This window comes from Neolamprologus multifasciatus, chromosome 7 (genome assembly GCF_963576455.1).
Source record: "Neolamprologus multifasciatus chromosome 7, fNeoMul1.2, whole genome shotgun sequence".
In the NCBI taxonomy this organism is placed as follows: domain Eukaryota; kingdom Metazoa; phylum Chordata; class Actinopteri; order Cichliformes; family Cichlidae; genus Neolamprologus; species Neolamprologus multifasciatus.
In genome coordinates, this window is record NC_140445.1 from 35,943,017 (window position 1) to 35,966,406 (window position 23,390).

At 40.5% G+C, this 23,390-nt stretch overlaps 1 protein-coding gene and 2 long non-coding RNA genes across 9 annotated transcripts in view; 1 reads left to right on the forward strand and 2 right to left on the reverse strand.

The window, feature by feature from the left end:
* Window positions 1–20,673, reverse strand: part of LOC146514698 (uncharacterized) — a 28,841-nt gene extending 8,168 nt beyond the window's left edge. Inside the window, exon 1 of the long non-coding RNA XR_014875056.1 lies at window positions 20–20,673. This is a non-coding gene — a long non-coding RNA (uncharacterized LOC146514698). The remainder of the gene's footprint in view (window positions 1–19) is intronic.
* Window positions 1–23,390, forward strand: part of LOC146514693 (uncharacterized) — a 332,360-nt gene that overhangs the window by 212,019 nt on the left and 96,951 nt on the right. The gene's annotated exons all lie outside the window — the stretch shown is intronic.
* tcf4 (transcription factor 4) overlaps window positions 1–23,390 on the reverse strand; it is a 249,336-nt gene that overhangs the window by 66,346 nt on the left and 159,600 nt on the right. The gene's annotated exons all lie outside the window — the stretch shown is intronic.

Genomic DNA, 23,390 nt, shown 5'->3' on the forward strand with positions numbered 1-23,390 from the left:
CACACACACACACACACACACACACACACACACACACACTAGCGGTGGTATATCCTCACCAATATTTATCAGATGAAAAAGGCATATTTTCATATCCTTTTCTAAGCAAAGCAATAATTTTCATGACATGTTCAACATTAAATTATTCTTTTTTTCAAATCAGCATTATTATTTTTGTAACCCCCCCCCCATAAAACGTTAACTTTTATGACGTTAAAGTTTGGTTACAATCTGATCGACTGGCAGGCACACTAGAGAAATATGCATCAAAAACTTGTCAGATTTAGAATGAAGCACATTAAATCATATTATTTTAACTAGCTCGAGAAGTGTCAGATTATTATAGACATCTATAAGAAAATTATCCTACTGCTCACTGGATTCATGACCCCAGTATAGATTTTCCTGATGAGTTCATGATCTCACTCTGTAGTTTCACTGAGGACCACATGATCTTTATTCTTCTATGGTATGGCCCTCATTTACAGGAAATAGACAATAATGCAATGTGTGAATGACATAAAGGGTAAGTTATGGTTGACAATTTGCTACCATATGCAATGTCTTTCATATTGTCAGGTCTAACTTCAAAACAGTTTGAGTTATATTGGCAATATAGCATCAGAAAAATGATATTTGAGCCAAATATTGCTTTATAAACTGGACAAAAAGCAGGTAGAGGAGGAAAAAGTGATAAATTGCCTGCTTTTAAATTCAAAACCAATCTTTTTTCATTTCATGTCACTCATCAGAGAAGAGAGTGGGAATGATAAAAGACTGAAGAGGAATAAAAATGAAATAAACTGTAGCGGATAAGAGGCACTCATTAATCTAGAATCCAACCTCATTCTTCTCACTCTTCTTAAATCAACACGCTTCAAAGAAACACTCCTTAATCTCAAGAGCGCTACTACACTGGATATTATGTTCATCTTCGTCTTTAGAAGCTCTGCAGACAAAAGGCTGAAGAACGCCACCTGACCCAAAGGTTCCTGCGCGTCAGCTGTGTGCAGGGCTCATCTCGGTTGAAACATACTTTGAGATGCAAACAACTTTACAAATAATCACAACCAGAACCAACTGTTGTGCAGTAAATCTGGAGCATTTGGGTACCTGAGGGAGTGGTGCCCTGAAGCTGTTTCCAGGGTTCTTGTTGGAATAGATGATCTTTAGAAATTCATTTTCATGCTTTAATCCTGCCTGGCCTGAAGGGCTCAAAGTCAGCTTTTACATTTCCAAATTTGAACATGTTTTCAACGTCGCTGCTACAACACTAAGTAATGAAAGGTAATAATGACTATATCTGCCCTTTCAGAAATGATCTCTTTCCTCCTTATCTATAGCATGTAAATTAGTTCAGGTGTGTTTGAGTGCGTGCTTTTCCCATCTGTGCAAGTGAGTAACAAGGTGGTTTGTATGTGTGCATGCAAAGTGTCTGCGTATGTGTGTTGGTGTGCAGGTTTTCAGGCCAGAGAACAAAAGCATTTCTCCACAGGTGATGGCTCTTTACGAGTCTCTTCCACACTCATTTTATTAGCCGCCCATTTTCCTTTCAACCACCCGGACGTTTTCTTTTTCTTTTTTTTTCTGGCAAAGTCATCACACAGACGTTTTTTTCCCCCCTCACTCCTTTTCACCAATTTCCTTTGATTTAATTACTGCCACATGCTGCCGACTGCCAGCGATCGTTAGCGAGAGAACCACCTCGACCAACGCGGAGTCCTGACAGGGAAAAGATGCAGAAAACACACGGAAATTTAAAAAAACACACTTCAGTGCAAACACTCGCACACAAGCAGAGGCCTGGTCAAGATAACAGAGGCAGAAACAGGAGGAGGAGGACTCACTCTGTCTAGGTTATTTAGAAGCTAAAGTGGATTTTGGGGCAATCGTGGCTCAAGAGTTGGGAGTTCGCCTTGTAATCGGAAGGTTGCAGGTTCGAGCCCCGGCTCGGACAGTCTCGGTCGTTGTGTCCTTGGGCAAGTTTCGTCACCCGTTGCCTACTGGTGATGGTCGGAGGGCCCGGCGCCAGTGTCCGGCAGCCTCGCCTCTGTCAGTGTGCCCCAGGGTGGCTGTGGCTACAATGTAGTTTGCCATCACCAGTGTGTGAATGGGTGGATGACTGAATGTGTAAAGCGCTTTGGGGTCCTTAGGGACTAGAAAAGCGCTATACAAATACAGGCCATTTACCATTTATTTTGAATCAGGTGCACCTACTGATCAAGCAATTTCTCTAATGCTTAAACAAGAATCAAATTCTTCAATTTTTACACTTTTGCTGTGATTTTGAAAGCCTACAGAGAATGAAGGAAGACCCAGCTGAGTACAGCTCATCTCTTTATCCAAAGTGTCAACTGGCACTATAACAGTGGCACATGAGAGAAGCCTTCAAGGCTTTCTGTCAGACAGGCAAGGTTGTATTTTAACCCAAATCGCTTTGCTAAACCTTTTGTTTCCAAGCTGTGACTGAGAAATGAAATAATATGAAAGAAAATTAAGCCAATTTGTGCCAGAAAACCCTGCAGTTAAAAGTCTCCCTAGTAGCAGGATATGTTAGATGCTGGTTACTCAAGGGATTTGAATATAATATGGTGCTGCTATGGAAAACTATGAAAGCAAGCGAGTAAGAAAGGAAGAAAGTGTTCTTTGTTTAAGGAGGAAGGTAGAGAAAACGATGAGAGATGACAAGAAGTTGGTACTGAGCCATTTGGCTGTCTGACAGCTAATTAAGAGGTTTTATAAATAATCAATTGATGAAGTAATTAACAACAGTCTCCAAGTTTCAGATGCACACGACAAACAGCAGAAAGAGAATGTGCTCATCCATTAAACATCTTGAAGTTGTACACTTGGGAAAGGCTGCCGGTTTGATTCCTGGACTGTCCAGAATCCAAAACAGCAACACTTGTCCCTAAAGGATCCAAGGATTGTGTTTATTTCTAGCTTTATTACCCAAAAGCACTTTACATTTGGCCTCAGCGCGATTAACCTACTCCACCTCCCGAGCCACAACTGCTCTCACCTCATTACCCTGACTGGGTAACACAGCCAAGAAGAAATAAAAGTCATGTTTTCTAAGTTTGAAAGCATGCACTGAAAAAAATCCCATTATGCCTTGCAGCTATGTGGGGTAAAAACTAAGTGTTACATTTTAGCACAGATATCCACTTTTGTAATCAATTTGAGCATAGACAGGAGAGGACGCCATCACTCATCTCTTGCAGTTTGTAGTTGGAAAAACAATCATTGTGCAGCGTTACTGCACATACCCTGTTAGTTCTCCAGGGATGATGATATTTCTGACAATATAGAAAAAAATGTCATCAGTGTGTTCATCCTTCTTTTCCAATGAGCTACTGGCATTGATGACACATTTCAAGTATGAATCTACTGAAACAATGTATGAGCTACATTGTAATGTAACAGTAGCATTATAGAACAATAGCAGTGACACATCATGAGACAAATGTAAGCATAAAAGTAGGCTAGGTTGCTTTAAATTAGCAATACTTAACAATAGCTTATTTTACAATACCTACTGTGTTGTATCTCACTGAGAGCCTGCATAATTCAGTCACACAATAAACTAAAAAATATTTTCTTTGTGGGGTGTTGTAGTTGAGCTTTATGAAAGTCCTGCTTTTCCACAATTTAACCGCATGAGTAATTTCCATCCACCGTTTGCTCTTCCTGTTATACGGCGAGAAAATAGCGAGTATGGCGGCTCTCTATGGAGTCATTTGTTTACATTTGGGTTGCACATCACTAGCTGTTAGCATCCCCTCGTTTGAAGCCTGACGGACTCAACAGTGTTTTTGCCTTGAGTCGCCAAATACGAGTTTCATTTCCACTTTCAGCGGGAGCATGGCGTTGTTATAGCAATGATATTGTGATATGACAATTTTATATCAAACAGAAATCATGATATGACAACCCCTAGTAGGCAGTTTTGTCGTCAGAAGATATTCAGAGCCAGCAAGCCATTTTATATCGGGGTATACTTGCATTTCATCTAAACTTGAGTCCCAAGAAGTACTTTTGCTGAACCCAGTGGTACAAAAGAACCGATGGATAAAATTGATGTAGAGATGTGGTTTTTGTCTCTTTAATGTCCACCATTACTGAGTTTACAAGGATTTCATCTACCACTGATTCCTAGTCACCTAATCATTCAAACCCCCCCCAGTTCTGTGTTATTTTCCATTCACTGACTTTTTGGGCGCAGATAGTGAATCATCATTTTTGGAATTATCTTTGTTTTACGTCTGTCTCGTCACTTTGGGGAAAAATCCAGCTCCTCATGAGTCGTAGGAGTACTTGAACAAAACCTTGCTTCATGGTGTTCAGAATGCTTTATATTTTAAGGATTTAAGTTTACGGCATATTATCAGAAAAACCCCAACAGAAACATCAGCCAAAGGAGTTATACGATTGGTTAGAGAAGACTCTCTTGTCGTGTGTGAACCTGGATCTGTAATACTTTTTTAGGAAGGTCAAACTGGTCAGATCTATCAAACCCCAGGCATAAAACCACTGCTCTGTGATGATAATCACATAAAAAAAAAGATGTAGGAGAAAAAAAGGTAAAAACAGGTCAAAAACTCTTCATTAAAAAAACAAAAACAAAAGGAAAGAGCGAGCAAAAAGAGACGTAGATAGGAGTGAAAATTGTCATTGGTTGTTTGCTCCCACCATGACAAACACACTCATCACACAAGCACATACAAATGTGTTCTCTCAGCTGGCACGGTGGCAGCCAGCCTGACAGCCAATCAAAATGCCCGTTACAGGGCACGCGGCCAATAAGACCTCTGCTCTCCACAGCAGCCAAGCTGTCAGGGTGAGAACAAGTGTGTAGGAGGCAGCAAGCGTGTGTGTATGTGACTGTACGCACACGGACACACACGGTCGCTGCTCTGATCGTGCTGTCAGTCACTCTTCTTTCTCTGCTGTTTTCAATTACATTTTAATTTTTTTCCTGCAATGTAATTTTTTCCCCCTTCACTTGCTTTAAATTCCATTTCTATTTCGTGTTTAACTTTTGCAATTTTTCTGTTTGGTCTTTCGTAACCTGGCGTCCGTCCACACTGTGAACCTGTTCCTGCAAATAAAGCTTCATAAATAAATAATCATTGTGTAAATAAATTAAACTCATGACACATACAGCCGTAAAGGTCATGAGCTCAACACATGTGTGGATACACACGGGACGTCCAGCATCTGTAAACAACAAAGTCTGTTGCAAAATACAGACAGATGTAGAGCAACAGAAGAGTTCCCCTCTTAAAACAGGACTGGTTTGTGTTCAGATGATTTACAAATGCATGTGGGTAAATTGGGTCTGGTGTGTGTGTGTGTTCACCGTCTCCTTCACCTCCTCTAAGATGGCTGCCATGCAATTTTATTCAGATTTGTGGATTCCAAGTCTGCAAGTTGGAGCGTTACAAGTCGACCAACGTCACTGAGGCAACGCGCCGGCAGGCACCTAAACCGAGCCAAAAGCTAAGATGGCTTCCGTGGCATGTTAATTATTGAAGAGGGTGCAGACGGAGAGTGGGGTGCAGCAAGCACGGCTGCTGGTGGGATGCTGGGTCACAGCGATCCCGTTGCTATGGTGACGCAAGCTGGCGACGGGCATCAAGGTCTCATCTCAGCGTAACATGGTAACCAGAGGACCGGGCGCACGCTCCAAACCAAACCGACCGCTTAAGATGGCTGCCGCAGGAAAAATCAATTTACCTGCTGATTCACGTCGAGCCTTCACTGAACTCTTCACTGCCACATATAACCAACCAGATAAAACCAGACTGTAGTTTATTACAGGAGGAAAATTAAAGGATAGTTAAAATAGCTAAAAGGAAACTGTAGCTTGTTACATGAAAGCAAAATTAAAAATGTATAGTTTGTAGATAAAACTAAATTACACTTTATCAGGTAAAAAGCAAAACTTGGTTGGTTTTTATCAAACAGAACAAAGGTTCAACTTTCAAAGAACAGTTTTAATGCAGTTAAAATGCAGCAAAAAACAATAAGTAGTTCATGAGAGGGGAAAAAATTACAATAAATGTTAAAGTTTAAATGTATACTGATAGGTAGTATGTTGCAATTAAAGTGTAGCTTATAAAGCGGAATTAAATCCATCAGGCAAAAATAGAATGTAGCTAAAATTAAACTTTAAATGTATATTAAAGTGTAGCTTTGAAGGTTCAAGTGAAAACTTTATTATAAAAAAGGCCATTTAAGCTTACTGTATAAGAGAAAATCAAAGTGCCGTTCATGAAGTAAAGACAAACATAGCGGGTAATGTATTAGAGAAAAAACAAGCCGTAGTAGTTTATTCTAAACAAGCAGACCATGTTCCTAATAAAAAGCCCACCATAGTGTAGCAGAACAAAACCAGGTTATGAAAAAGCAGAACAGATGTTTGTGATTTCGATTTTCAAGACTATTTTCAAGATAGTTTATGGCTAAAGACAACGTAAAAGATACTTTGTAACATTTAGATTTGTAATGTAGACAAATGAGGCCAACTGAAAGTGCCTTTAATTTCTCAGTTACTTAGTTTTGGCTCATTTACATTTTGCAGATGGCGTCATGGCTTTTTAAAACAACTGAGTGAGCTTCGACTTCTGGTGTAGATCTTTAGGGTCAGAGAGTCATTTTAGTTTTTAATCATCCAAATAAAAAACATGTCTGTCTCGGAGTCAGAGCGTGCTCAAAATCTGTAAAATACACCTGTTCTTGCTGTTGATTTTCCCCAACATTATAAATTTACAGTAAAAGCAGCAACAGTTTGAGCGAGCGAGAGCACTGAAGCACTAAACAGCTACATTAACACACTTAATCCTTCATCATCATCATTCGGGGCTACGGGGATTTTAACCCATGACCTCTTCATGCAGAGAGAGGCTGTGCAGCCATTAGAGTTACATCGCTGGATCTTTTCATCTTGATACCATGATGAGGACTAACTTTAAAGGCATTTCTGCTGGGCTTGATTTCTGATGGTTCAGAAATTTGCTTAAGATCTATTTGAATGTTTCCTCATGTTTGCTAAGTCTACAAAAAATAATGATAAATCAACTATGACAGCGAGTTTGTGTTGAACAGATCACGGAAGATAAGCCTGTGCTTTCCACACAGATGGGTTGTTTTGCGTAACAGCAAATAACCTACGAAGAATGCAGACTTTGAAATCTAATTAAGAGTGTTAAAAAACACAAGTTTGAAATGATCAAACACAACACACAGTATGCAAAATGTAGCTAAAAGAAGACCTCAGCGTCCCACCAGTGGTACAGTCAGTTAATGGAAAATGTTTTCTGAACTTATGTCATCTGATGTAAATTTGTACATCCTTCTCTGCAAAGATTTATCAGAATCCAACAGTTTCAAACCACTTTACTACTATTTGATCCCAGTTCAAAGCCCCTCCCCCCAAAAAGAGGACATTTAAGCTGATGTAGAAAATATTTGAGAGAAAAGAGCAACATTAAATCGGTCAATAGAAGCCCAAGGATGCAGACCGCTCAGTGCTCTACTTTCTGCAGCGATGTTATGGCTTCCAAGAGCCTGACAGTTTAAATCAAGCGCACCTTACTTGCTTCAAACGAAGTGGATGGTTCCTCTGAACATCTGATTCTGATCCTGCTCAGCCTGGTGATCCATAAAAATGTTAATAGGGATTAGAGTCCTGGCCTCCTGTGTGGACTGACTCACTGCACTCTGGTCCTGTTTCCACGGAGGCCTTTAAACCCATGTCGGCTCAGAGTCATCTTATTTATCAGTCTGTCTGGGGCTAAAGAAATAATGGAAAATTACAGCCACGCAGCGCTGGACAAAACACACTCATGATTTAGCTATTCTTAGTCAGCACTGACAGCAGAGCAAGTTCCTGTTAATGGTGGTTCTAGTGGAAAGGTCACGGCATCAATATCATTTAAATGGCTCATTCTCTGGGGAGTGGGCAGTCATTTTTAACATCTATCCAAAGATCGGTCAGCTGTGACCTGTTAGATGTGAAGGGCCAGCTAAAAACAGGCTTTAAGTCCTCGATAAAGAAAAATATTCCAAAAAATACTTATACAGCAATGCTTCTTCATATTGTACTTTATCAAAACATTCCAACTAAATATCAAGGTTGTCTTAAAGCATCCTTATGCTCTAATAGGACTTTGAGACTTCTCACAGTGAAGCTTATCTGGTAAATTAATGGATGGATGTTAACCAACTTGTGCTGGAGAAGAAACTCAGAAGGGGAAAATGGTAAACAGCAAGATACAAGATCATGATCATACCAATTGCACCATTTTTATTTAATCCAAAGCACAATTACAGCCTGACTGTTTCCAACTATGAGCAACACAGATGTGAAAAATCAGACAAGTAAAGTAAGGGTCACTAATATCCTGTGTTGGTTTGCTAGCAGAACGATGGGGTAACATTGAGAACCAAACAATGAAACGCCCTCAAATCTGAGGGGCACATACGTAACATGATGCCTAATGGCAAGGCTGGAGTTGGTGCTACTTTGATTAATATATAATTTAAGATTAAATATATTGTATCTTTTTCTATCAGCTAATCAAACGTATCAAGCATATATGAATGTGGTAATTCAGAAACTGTATATACTGGTTGTGTTTAAGTACAATCTAGAGAATCACGTGCCGAAATAACCACAGGGAGTCAAATTAATGAATTTAAATATAACATGAACCTGCGGCCCACAAAAACCATCAGTGAAGAAGCCGTTTTCAGCAGCAGTGTGGAGAACGCAGCCGGTAAGAGCCTCTAATAGCCAACATATGGAAGCTCGCTGGTTGCCAACAACACAATCAGGACTGCATTATTTGGCCCACACTGGAATAATAAAGGAGCCAGATCAAAGAGCTGATTACTTCAGCACTGCAGAGCTGCAGGATTCTTTTCTGTTTGTTCTTTCTTTATGTCGCCCTTTATTCCTCTTTGTTGTCTTTGAATCATTCCTCCTTGTTGCTTTTCCTTCATTCTTTCTTTCTTCTTTCGATCAGGTAGAGGCTCAGTTTTTGAAAGCAAGGACTGTATGGAAGCTGGCCATTGATGAAATGTGTGCACAGGTTTCTCTCTGTGAGTGTGTGTGTGTGTGTGTGTGCACAGTGGAGCTGGCTAGAGATGAAACTGAATATGAACAGCAGCATAAAACAGAAGACTGAAGACAGCTTAATGTCTACCAGATGACACCTATCTGATAGAGAGATAGGCAATATCATTATTTTTAAGTTAATAGTATAAAGAGCTTCAGCTGTTTGTTTAGATGATACAGAACCAAATGTTAATGCAGTGACAGCTTCAAATTGTAGGCTTTCTTATTGTGTGTGTGTGTGTGTGTGTGTGTGTGTGTGTGTGTGTGTGTGTGTGTGTGTGTGTGTGTGTGTGACCTATTTGCATGCAGCCTGGCAGTGCCAGCAAGGGACAGAACGGGCATCAAACCAACGGCCCTCTCAGTGTGGCATATTGACAATCACTACAATGCCCCAGTGTGTGTGTGTGTGTGTGTGAGAGAGAGAGAGAGAGAGGGGCATGGGCTGTAAAAAGCATGCTCTGCACAGACACTTGGCTTCTTCAACAGAAAAAAAGACACTTTCCTCTTAAGAAATAAAAACCAACACATTGCTTTTTCTCAATCTAGCATGCAGCTAGGCAATAACACTTCAGGGGGGTGAGGTGAGGTATTGTATGTGTGGATTTTTCCACACATACAATAACCTCTAAAGTTCTGATACCAAATAGTCATTTAAAAGACATCTGAAAACCAAATGAATGACTCATTTGTGGTCTTGCATGACAGGGAGATGGTGCTGAGACCAGGTCAGAAAATCGCTCCATTGCTCAGGTTCATAAAGCTCACAATTATTTTAGCATATGCAACATTACTCAGTGCGAGATATCGACTTAGATCATAATAAGCAGGAGACTTTCAGTTAAAAGAAAGACGTTTGTTTGGGTTTGAGTTGCTGATGGAGCTGAATTTGCTGATACCAGCATTTAAAAAAGGGGTTGGAAGAGGACGGTGTAGTTGATTTTAAGTAGCCTTTTAGCTGGCTGAAAAAAACCTGCAATGCTAGCTATTTTATTTTTTAATAAATTAAATGCAGCTACAATTTAAATTGTTGGCTGTGTTGTTAATATGTGTTTGCGTGGGAAAACCAGTCATAAAGAAATGCTTCTTGCACACAAATAAAGTTCCAATGAATAACAGCAGTTACTGCATGTAACTCTAGTTCTATGAGCGTGCCCACTAATGGCCCGCACCATCAGTTTTGTGAGATGGCTGGGGGAGTCAAGGCCCGCCCACTGGCTCTGCCACAAGCCAAACCTTTTGGGTTTAGAGTTAGTGTCTTGCTCAATGCGACTCTAACCAAACAAAAGAAGCAGAACTGAAGGCATTTGATCTTTTACAAGTGCAGGCAGACATGCTACTGACAACACTATGGTTGGGAAACTACTCAGTTAATGTGGAGGAGAGTTAAATATTTAAGACTTGTGATGTTGTATGTTGAGAAGAGAGGATGGGAACATGCATTAAAATAATTTAGGTCCTGCAGTCACAAAAAGAATCAGTGCTTCTCACAAATTATTTAGCAGCTGCCGTGTTTCAGTGTCAGAAAAAAGGAGAAGTGACAACAAAATGAGAGTAAAGAATAACAAAAGTAAAACACAACCATTATGTGCTCTGACAGTCTTGAACTCTGAGCTCTCTCTTTTATGAAAATGTGAATGCTACAATAGGCACTTGAAGACACCGTTTAAGGCCTGCCAGCGTCAAAGAAACAAAAACAGTCGTCCGTCTCTCTGACCGAATGCTGAATTCTGTGGTCCTCACACAAAATGTGTGAGCTGCGGTGCTGCGTTAACTGCCGAGCTGCATTGTGCTACAGTTTTGTTGTCTTGTTGTTTAAAGTGTGACAGCTGTCCGGTGTTTATCAGCGAGTCCATGCAGCCTCCCTAACAGCTCACCACAGCATGACTGACCCACTAAAACACACACACACACGCTTTAACAAAACGACAACAGACCCACTTTCCTTTTTGATAATGAAGACTGGGTAGATTTTGTGTGTGTGTGTGTTTGTGTCTGTCTGTGTGTGTCAGCCCTGGTTTAAAGCAGTGTCTCATACACACACAGCTTTGCTTTATTCTCTGGCCAAAAATGTTAACTTACTTAAGCTTGCATTTCTCCTGTCAAGCTTGAGCTTAGTATATATGAGAACAGGCTTTAGTGCATACACACACACAGACACACACACTGAAACTGAAAATCAGCCATTGAAAATCACCAGTGTTCCCAGCTAACAGTGACAGGAGTGCAGGTCTGAGCAGCCACAGAGCGGGGAAACCAAATACTCCTGATCACCGAGGAACCACGCAGGATTGAAAAACGCAGCACGGAGAAGTGAGAAATTAAGAGCTACGCTGTGCGGTGATAATGTAACACAGACAGTGTTTTACAGCAGAGCAGGACATAAAACCCCAGCTGGGCTTTTGTTATGTTTTATGAAATTGAAGCTGAGCGAGTAAAAACAGAAGCCAAAGCGCTGAATAAATCCTGAGATACAACCACAGCGTTACTTCTTCCAAGGCACTCAAAAAAAGGGGGGGAAAAGGATGGGTGAATTTCAGGATCTATAAATGTCTTTCTTTCAACTTCACAAACCGCCCTGCATGTGACTAGAGAGAAAGAGAGAAATTCCACAACTACATATATTAAGTATGTCGTTTAAGGGGCCACAAATAGAAAAGTGAGGCTCCAATTTTTGTGTTCATTCAAACCAAGCCAAAAATGGCCTCTAACCAGGACTCTTCAGATCTTCATACCACTATGTGAAAGTCCTTCACTACTGAAGCACTAAAAGTGCTTAGCACAGAACAATGGCCCCTGTGACTGTTTTATCAGCTTTTTAAAACATTTTATAAAGGAAATGATTATTTTACCTCCAGGTAAATCTGCTGATTATTTAGTGAATTAATCAACTGACTGCTTGTGGAAAAAAACAGCATACAGTAAGAAATAAAATAACAGTTACCCAGAATCCACACCGTGACATTTATGAGATGTTCTTTGTCCAAGTAATAGTTTAAAGATTAAAATAAGTGGATACAAAATAGATAATTAGCAATTTAGATATACAGCAGCAATTACTTTAAGGATTATTATAATTATTGGCAAATAGTTATAATAATCCCATTGTTTATACTGTTAAATAATCCATAGCAAAGCATTATATTTTAAAGAGCAGCCTAGTTAAATTTATTTGCTGTTTGTTTTTACATCTTTTTGCCCCTCATCACTTATCATGCTTATATGAGCCCTGATTTGGGATACTGCATCATAAAACAAGCATTCACTCACAATAATCAGACACAAAGATCACAAAATCAATCTAAAATCCAAAAACTGAGTTGAATCTATTTGCTGAATTTTACACACAAACTGTGCAAATCTGCAGCTTCTCATTCTTCAACCCATCATCACACAAGCTGAAGCCTAAAAGAGAGTGGGCAGATTAGCAAATGATGTGCTTGATTTGAGCATTTGCTTCAGCAGGTTCATATTAAATGCATCCAAGTGTGTTTTTTACACCAATGAGATACAATAACTAAAAAGCTCAGGACAGAAACTATGCTCACTGAAGATACCCAATCAGCAGGTCACTGGCACTCCTGCCAAGGTCTCTCTACCTCCGAATATGGCTGCCAGTCAACGTATGCGCAGCTAAGAAGGCCTTTGACAGCCTGTGTGGAAAACTACCATCTGCCAGCTGACCACCTTGATGTCCGGAGGTTTGATAGCGCTGGCAGCCGCTCAGTCAGACACCGGGAATCAAACCTGCAACTCAGAGAGCATGTGGCTTCTCTTCCCATGGACAGGTCGGGGTGGAAATTCCCAGCTATCCAAAGAATGCCGACTGATTCTGCTCTGCTACAGTCCACCTTCCCATGTGGGACACACACACACACACACACACTGATGACTCACTGTTTGCGTGTGTGGACATGCATGCACATTATTTTGGCAGCTGCGACTTTGCACATTACAGTCAAGGGTTTAAAAAGACAGCGAGAGAAAAACTGACCAGTCTCCATTACAAAACCCGCATACCATCAATGAAACACAGCAGAGCATGTGCTCATTTGGATTTCAGCTGCATCTAGGTGCATCAAAAAGTTCATGGCGATGCTTTATGAAGGGTCAAATATGCACGCATATGAGAGAAATATTAGATGAAGAGTCATGTGATTACTAGCTCTGGTTTATTCTGAATTTACTGAATGAGTTTGTGTTTTTGTTTGAATTACAGCACAGATTTAGTCTGATAGTATTTGCATGCGGTGGTATAAGTAGTTGATCCAATTAAGTGTGCACAATAATGTATGTGAGCATGTGATAATACACATATATCCCACCTGTGATTTAGTCTTGGTAGCCAAGAGAGGCCCCCTGTAGAAAATGTCGAAATAAATACCGAGACATTTAAAGCTGGACAAGAGCCGAATTCAAGCATGACACAAGCCAAGTCCTTATAAAGGCACGTCTGTTCAAGTCTGTGTGGATAAGAGCTCATCTCTCTTCAAAAGTTCTCCATTTTTGTGAGTTAATTTACACCTGCACAAGCCTCAGAGGGCCACATGTTATTGATGCTCAAGCCTCGCTTCCTTCTATAGGCTGCATGCTGCGTTTCACGGCAGGTAAACAAAGAGCCAAAAAGCCATTTAAAAAAGTGGGGAATAATAAAACAAACTTGACTCTGCGTGATTTCTTTTTTTTAACCTCTCAAACCCAATAACATCACGCATCATTTAAATCCCACAGCCACTTTTTAATATGACACAGACTGAGGCTCATTAACCCCCACTGACCTGAAACCACACATTAAAAACCTACATAGATAGGAAGAGTAAATATGCACCTACGTCTAATACTTGCAGCAAGTGAACCGGAATGTACCAAAGTCCATTTGAAAAAATATCCAAAACACAGCCTTTTCACACACACATAGACAAAGTGAGGATATAAAAATGAACCTTTATGCCATATTAAACAAGTCTCATTATCACCACTGCATCAGCAGCCAATCTGACATTTATATTTCAAGCATGTGACAACTATGACATCATTAACAACCTCCTAATTACCCCTCCCCTTACATTAGTAATGAGGAGCAGAAATGAGAAAGAGTAAGAGGTCTCCTTTATCTATGCTAAATATTTGAATTAGGAAACACACCCATAAAACATAAAGTGGATGTAGGGTAAAGAGATAAAGTGCCCCAAAAAGATGAAAAATGCACAAAAAAAAAAGAGCCAAAAAATTGTCATCATCAACTGAAGAGACTTTTTTAAACAAAGAAAATAAAAATTTTAAATCATGTTTCACTTTTTTCTTAATAGTATCTTTACAATGAGGTAAAATCTCCCATATTTTCTCAGAAAAGCCATATTTGTGATGGATAGCTGATATATTATCATCATAATAATAAATGCTTAAATAAATAAACACGGTTTATGTGTGACTGGAACACAAACACCTAAAAATTACAGCAATTACAAAGGTGTGCTCAGAAGTGTCGCACACGTCTTCATAAAGTCAGGTCAGTAAACACATCACCAAAGGAATTGTCCTTTTTTACGGGGCTTTATGTGTAATCAAAAGCAGATATTTTTATAGTTTTTATACATGCAAGATAGCAGTGTGTGTGTGTGTCAGCAGTGGTTTGTACATCAGTGAGTGTATCAGCAGCATCAGTGTCAGATAATCTGATGCAGAAGGATTAAGTTTAAGCCTGAACGGTGTGGCGGGCTTTAACCAACCGGAGAGAGTGCACACACACACATACATACACACACACACACAGACACACGCGCGCGCTGGAAGAAAAACTGAATGACCCAGGCCAGAGCTTACGTCGACATACGCTCACATCTTTACGTTTTTAAGCACAAATGCATTAGTGGTGCAAAAAAAAAAAAAGTTCAGGGATGGTGTATGAAAGGTAAAGCTGATTTAAAAAGGAAAATGCAGATGCACACATTTATTTATTTAATTTTCAGGTGTTTAACAAAAATAAATAAATAAAAAGGAATCTGAAAACACCCTGACGATAAAACCCACATTCTTCCATGGAAAATGAGACTTTAGCCACATGAACATACACATGCAGAGTAAAAATCAGCTTTTGTGACTTCTTCATACACAACTACTGAAGCAGATGGAGACAGAGGCCCGCACACACACACATACAAAGACACACACTCACAATGTGTCTATTTATAAAGTTATAATTGCATAACACGCTGCGCTCTAATTCCAGCCTACTGAGCACACAGGATGTCCACACACACACAAGTGCTATTGCTTTTACTATGTACTATGTCCTCACACACACATATGTATATATATCTAAATATATCTAGATCTATCTATATAGATATTAGGGGTGCAACGATACTCGTATCGATATCGAACCGTTCGATACAGTGCTTTCGGTTCGGTACGCATATGTATCGAACGATACAACATTTTTAATTTATTTTATCAACTTTCCTTCTGACGATGCTGTCTGTGTTGAGCGCTCAGTGGATCTGCGCTCGACAGTGCAGCCTAGGCGGAGTAGTCAAACACAGATTCACTGAGCGCAGGGCAAGCTAGCTAGACAGAAGTTAAGCTCTTGCAACATGGCAAATTGAACCTCCCCCACCCTCATTCAGATCTGGCGTTTGGAACTATTTTGGTTTTTATGTGAAGTATGACCCTGAAGGTAAGCGTGTCATGGACAAAAGTAAAACAGTATGTTGGATGTGCCAGCAATGCTCAATTGGTGGGAACTAGTGTGTTAGCGCAGTTAGCTCGTTAATGTGTTGTCTTCCAGCCCCACTCATGAGGCGATCCGCGGTAGCTCGTTAACGGAGATTTGCCGTGTTGTGACCTTAACGTCATTTCAGATTAACGCTGACAGCACTAGTGGGAACACAACCAATATGACTGCACATTTACTCCTACATCATCCTAGTGCAAAGACAAGTGGAAGCAGACAAAAACAAGCACGCATGCTACAAACTTTACCCGAGTCATTTAGACAGCCGTTAGCACATGATTCTCCTTATGGGGACCTGATATGTTTAATATGCTGCTGAGAATATAGCCCAGAAGAAGCGTATAGTATAGCTTTTATTTTGGAAAGAGACATTTCTCCATAATAAACTCTCTTTTCCAAAGATGAGTGATTCCTCAATCAGATACAGGGCTCGCAAAATCGCTAGCCCGACGTCCTGGGGCTTTTTTCCAGTCGGGCTACCAAAATCTATCTCTGCCCTGCCCGTCGGCCTATCGTAGGAAGGAAAAATATATGTCAATGCTTTTGCATTCTTTCGGAAATGTAGCTGGGTAATTATGTCATTGGCATCGGCCACTGTCAATATGTGACATACTGAAATCACGTTTGAATTTGCGCTTGTTTTTTGCTTTCACTTTGCAATCGCGTGAACTGTGTATAGAAAGCGACAGTACTGATTGGTGAGTGATGATAATTTGCGCACCAATTCCTCTGACATCGTCTTATCAATCGTTAGCTTACTATGCAAACATGACAAGTGAAATCTCCTGCAGCTTAAACATGTGAGAGGTTGATCGCGCAGAGAATCGCTGAGCGTTATGTTAGTGCCTGTGTAAAAGCAGCAGGATATATATTTTAGTTCTGCTGAGCCAAATAAGACAGGTCAGGGTGAAGAAGTGACAAAACGGAAAGGTTATGACAAGTCAGACTATAAGGCAAAAAGAAAGTGCAGCTTTATGGTTTCATGGACAAAAGAATTTCTGTGGCTGCAATATGACGAGCTAAATAACCAGGGCTGCACATAAGTGGTCCGCAGGTGCGCATTTGCTGTCAAAATAAAAACCCGCACAAGATAAGAAGTTGCAACGCGTGTTTGCGTACATAAGATTTTCAGGAGGAGGACAGACATTTGTTTAGAACTCTTAAAGATGTCGAAGAAGCTCCTTTAAGCAATTACTGTGATGTTCCTCCACCTCCAAAGAAATGTCAGAAGGAGTCCGAACCACAAAAGAAGCACGTATTCTCGGAAAAGTGGTTGCAGGAGGTGAGCTGGCTTCAAACAAATGATGAACGCACAGAGATGTGGTGCAGAATGTGCCGTGAAAATTTAATAAATGACAAATTAATAAAAAGGCATGAACATTTTTTTTGTATCGAAAAAATATCGAACCGTGACACCAAAGTATCGAACCGAACCGAACCGTGAATTTTGTTGTATCGTTGCACCCCTAATAGATATATATAGATATATATATATTTACACACACACACAGGGAACAATCACAAACTCATGTCGTTCACGTATGAAAAAGGGTAAGAAATGCTTTTTATTTGTTTTAAAACAGAGGATGTTTTACACTGTATCTGTGCTTCAAAGCAGATTCGATAACATGAATGTTACATAACTATAAATATCCTTAAATGGCCATCATTAAAATTATTTTGGTTTTGATTCATGAAACTGGATTTTTATTACAAAGAAACATTTAAAATGAATGAAACATTCAGCAAGAAAATGAGATCGATGTCCTCTGTGAAAACGGGCATTTTTAGCAGCCATGTCTGACGACCTGGCTGCGATTGTTAAGCTATTTCATAGAGAAAATTTTAAATTGTAAATCTTTCTCTTTTTGTAATGTGAAATTCTTTCATATAACTAAAACTTGGAACCTATTTGAAAAATACATTTACCTGTTTTCACCTTATTTTAAATTGAGTAGAGAGAAATATTTTGCCTTAGAAAAATGTGTGCGCATGTGCACAAAAACACTCTAAATTCATTTTACTAATTCATTCCTTTTAGTCCCGGAAAAGCTGTGAATGCTAAATAAAACGGAGACGAGCAGAATTGTCAGTTTAAAGTGCTTAAAGTGTGTGTTTCCTGGAGCTGCACACTGAGAGCGGACTGCAGGATTTTGGCAGACTGTTTCAGGACTCCTAATTAAAACTTACTGAATATTCAAATGCTGTGTTAGCATAACAATAGCCGGCTGGCCAGGCCGCCTTTAAATGAGGCCTTTTGTTTTTAGTCGAGCTTTCTGCTACCTCATTAAGCTGCTGGAGCTTAAGTTAGCGAGCCGACAGCCGCTCTTCGAAGCTCGGGCCTCGGCTCTCACCCTCCTCCTCTCCTCCCCACCTCCCACACATACATGCACCCTCTCTCCCCCTAAACCAAAGCCCTGATTCAGCCCCTGCACTGTATGGTCTTGCCGGGCTGAGCCTCGCTGCTGCTGCAGATCTGTCCGAGCCTTTTCTGCCTCTTCGCTCAAACCCCAACCAGCCTGCCCCAGGTTTCCCCCCTTCCCGCTCCACTTTTCCACCTCCGTAACACACCGGCTTGCCTGTGCTCCCTTACAACCATGTGATCACCAAACCTGGACCCCAAAAAACATGATTTTCTTTATTATTTTTTTTGCACCGATTGCCTTGTTTGTGGGTTTTCTCTTTATGCCAGCGGACAGGGGGTGCAAACAAGCTGTGACACAGACACAGAGAGACAGAGCGAGAGAGAGACAGGGGGGTTAAAGTGAAGACAGAAAGCAGCTTGGCACCGGATCAAGACCATCGGCACAATGTGCCATCCAGCAGCCAGCCGCCAAACAAAGCGGCGGTGCCATGCCGGGCCTATGGCATTGCCGAACTGAAGAGATACAAAGAAGGCCCTGAGCTACAGCGAGAGAGCAGGTACAAAACGGCACGCAGTCAATGTTTGACACCGTGCGGGACCGATGCGGCCGGCGGCCAGATGAAGGCCGGAGACCCGACAGGCGCCGAGAAGACAGAGAGCGACTGTTGGTGAGGGTCTGCTCAAACAACAGAAGCTCTATTTGAAAGCAACTCGGCAGAAATGACAGTGATCTCACATTTTAAAGAATGGATTTTCTGTATCTGTTTTTGCACCTAAACAATAAATATATAAAACCAAAAGATGTATTAAACTCAATTTGAATTAACCTATGTGAATTAAAAAAAAGTGATGATAATAAAGGTCTTGCAAATTACATTAAAAATAAAAAATACACCTTTAATTGAATGTTTCGCAACCAAAAAAAATAAATTACTTACACTAAAAAAAGCAATTATTAAAAATCTTCCTGTTTTGCAGTAAATGTAATTTATGGGGACATATTCAGAGAAATCATATTCTTATAAAGCCAAGGTCACACCTACTGAATTTTTTAAAAAAATGCATCACATCTAATATGATTTAAAAAAAAAACATAAAATGATGATCACAGATTTCTTTTTAAAGGGTTTTTCTTCATTTTCTTCTTCTTTGATCTGAAGCAGCAGTTAGACTGAGACAGACACTTCGCTGACAGGTGGATCTGTAGGAAATCCCAGTCGTCCGTCTTCATTTGCACCTGCAGCTTGCACACATTCCTGCCTTTTTTAAAAACATGAGAAAACTTGTGAAATCCATTCACCTTAATTTCTCTTTACACCACCACACCTCCTCTCTAAATCATGTCACCCTGTTACTAGTGTTTTACAGGTGAGGGGTTATTGAGAGACAGACAGGTTCATGAGAGGTCAGACAGGCTCTCGAGGAGGTGGTTTGGCTTTCATTTTAGACAGAAAGCCACTATTAGTATTTTTACATGTATTACACTTTTAAATAAAAACTAACAGAGAAATCCAGCTAGGTAAACCTTAATTTTTGGTCCACTTCAATTATTTTGTTTTAATGAAAACCAGTAGATAAATAACACAGATTTTTTTATGTTAAATTAAATTCAGGTGAATTCATTTTCAGGTTTCCTTTAAATGTATTTTTCTTGGTTGTGAGTGTGTTCACAGAGAGGCCACGTTTTCACAAATAAAAGCGGCACTTTTAAGCAGTTTGGGGCTGAATTAGAAAAGCTTCCTGAATTGCACACACACACACACGCAACCAAACAAACCCCAAAAACCACAAGTGTGTCACTCCGCTTGACAGCGACAAAAGCATCAATTCAATTCAGTAATGACGCTCTTATTTTGTTTCATTAAAAAAAATGGGAGCAAAAAGCTGCATGGCAGATTATTTCAAGCTGACTTTTAAAGCGCCCGTTTGAAAGAGAGAAAAAAAGATTTGGGACTATTTTTTCAGTTTGTATTTTTAATATTAGTTTTCTGACACATACACACACTTTTTAGAAGAGTCTGGCTGAAACACTCCACGGCACCATACACAGCTGTCACCTTCACCGCTAAACACACTCACACACACTGTTTTTTTTTTTTTTTTTCTTCTCAGCACCCACCGCTGTCTGATTCCCCCAAAATAAACCCCGGCACTCGGACACAGTGATCTTACAGTCAGTTCACGTTTCAAACGGATCGACTGGGCTAAGTTACTGCGTAAAAAAAGCGACGCTCTTCACCTTCACACCTCCTCTCTCTCTGCACCTCCTTCTCTCTCTCTCTCTCTCTCTTTCACACACACACACACACACACACACACACACACACACACACACACACACACACACTCAAACACACGCGCGCGGACTGTTTCCACGTCTGACTCCCAAACCCTCGCGGGAGACAGGGGGGAATAATGATAATAATAAAAAAGAGAACTGATGGAGGGGGTCTGTCTTACCGCTTTGCCGTTGTAGTAGTACATGAGTGAGCTGCCTGTCATCCCGGGGATGGTGTACGCACAATACATCGTTCCTCTCCTCCACAGAAAGAAGAAGAAGAAGAAACTCTTTTATTTCTCCCTTTCCTCGCGCTCTCTCTCTTTCCGCGTGCCTCTCTGTTTTTGTTTTTTTTATGTTGTTGCTGTTTCTTTTAGCCTAAGATCCCCCCGCCCCTGCTCGTTTTGTCTTCTCCACCTTTCTCCTGTTTGCTTCTTCTTCTTCTTCTACGTGAACTTTTTCTGGGCTTGTTATGATCTCAAACTCTCGCCGCTCCTGCTCGCGTGCTCCTGCCTGCGCGTTTTTTTCCCCGCCGACAATTCCTTCAGTTGCATTTTCCCATATGGCCAAGCCGAGGCACGCGGAATATGCAAAGTAGGCAGAGAGAGAGAGAGAGATATGGAGGTAGAGAAGTGCCCCTCCCCTTCTCCCTCACACGCGCACACGTATAAAGCGCGCGCACGGAAAATGTACTGGGGAAAAAAAGAGGAATCGAGAGCGAGGTTGAAATGTGGCGTATAAGCGCGCACTGACCCTCGCGGACACGCGCGCGGTCGCAGACACTCTTTTAACTTTCCACACTAAATCTGGAAGCCATCCTTCCCTCTCCCTCCTCCCCTCCCTCCCTCGCGCAGCTTCAGCTCGCCGCGTGCCTTTGAACTGAACCGAATATTCACTTTTTCCATCGCATCCAGACCGCGCGCTTCTTTCAACACACTCCTCCTCGTCACTCCCCCTTTCCCTCCCTTCTCATCATTCCTTTCTTTTATTTGCCCCTTATTTTCGTCCTTCCTTTAATCTCTTGCCCTTCTCCTCTCCTTGCTTCCTACATTGTTACCTCGCTGCCCTTTCTCCTTGTCATCTCCTTATGTCTCTGGCTCCTACTTAGGCCTTATTCTCTCCCTTCTCCTTTAAATTACTGTCTGGTTTCCTCTTCCTTGTCTCCTTTGCCATTATATTTCCTTCGGATGGTCCACCCTTCTGTCTCATGTCCTCCCATTTTATTTTTTCATCTTCTTTTCTTTTTCTTTATTAAGGCCTTTATCCCATTTCCTCATCCCCTGCTTTCTTCCTCCTTTCCTCTCACTTTCTAATTTTCAGTTTATTTAGCTTTCTTCTTCCCTTGCACACTTGTCTCCTTTTTTCTTCTCCTTATTCTTTTCGCCCTCATTTCCTATTTACTCAATTTTCCTCTTCCCCTTTCTCATGTTTTTCTTTTCCTTTTATCCTCTTTCTTCCTTCCCAACCCCTTTCTTTTCTTCCTCTCCCCTTGGTTTTCCTACTCCCGTTTATTTCCTCTTTTTTGTTTCCCTCCTTTCATATTTCTTTTATATTCCTATGTTTCCTCTTGTGACAATTGTGTATTTTTCCTTCTGTTTCTCTCTCCTTTTCTCCAACGCCTTGGTTTTCTTGTCATCTCCTTCTTTTAATTTCATCATTTCTCATTTCCTATTTTTTTTATTTACTCTTCCTTGTCTCCTCCCTTCTTCCCCATTTTTCTCCCCCTCTCCTACTCTCTTGGTTTCCTCTACCCAACTTTTTTCCTCCACCTGTCTCCTACATTCCTCTTCCTCTCACTTTCTTCTCTGGTGTTTCCTCCTCTCCTACCCTTCTTTCTTCTTTTCCACCCTTATTTTTCTTGTCATCTCCTCCATTGTCTCCCGTTCGTTTCCTAATTTTCCCTTGTCTTCTCTTGATCTTTTCCCCTATTCTTCGCTCTTTCACACTCCTCCTATTTATTTTCCTACCTTTTCCTGTATTTCCCTCTAGCCTACCCTTTCTCCTTACCTCTCTTACCTTTTCCTCCTATTTCTTCTCCTACCCACTTATTTCCTCTACACACTTGGTTCTACAGCTTTTGTGTATCTTATCTCATTTATAGGCTAATATAATAATGTTTACTCCTCTGTATATATATTCAACATAAAATTATCTTATACCACACATACAATAAAAGCTTTCTTTGGTCCTCCTTTGTAGCTGCCTGACTATATATAGTTTTGCCCCCCTTTTTTCCACATAAACAGCATGTTTAGGTTGCTTTGGTAACCTGCTCCCATCATTAATCGTTAACCCACTCATCAGTTGTCTGATTGACAGGAGGCTCAGTGTGGCAGTACGCTAGCAGCCAATCCAACATATTGCATTTGTTATTATTCTCCTTTTTTTTCTCGTCATGATACTACATCGATGCAGACGGAAAGAATACCAAGATACATAATGAGCGCAGTTAAAATAGATTGTTTTTTATGTTGAGTTTTAAGTCTAAAATGGTGGACTGTAATGAAACAGCGTCCAGTCTCTGCTTCCACTGCTCCTACAGGGGGAGCCACAAACACCTAAAAGTTGCTCATGTTAATGAATCATGTGCATTTTTTTTTCTGGCACACAGTGTTACTTATAATATAGACAACTGGCTGCGATTGTTTAAAGTGGATTTTTCTTTTTTATTCTAGTTGTGTTCAAACAAATATTTCTGTGTTTATTTGCAACAAGATCACAGAGTTTCATTCAAACTTGTCAGATGGGATCCAGAAAATTAAAGGTAAACTTTGTGATACCACTGTAAGTCTGATTGACATTCAAGGTTTATGTCATATCCAGACTCCCCCAGATTTGCCACAACGCCGAGCGTGAAGGATTGTGATGTTTCAGGTTGCTTTAAATTGCGTTG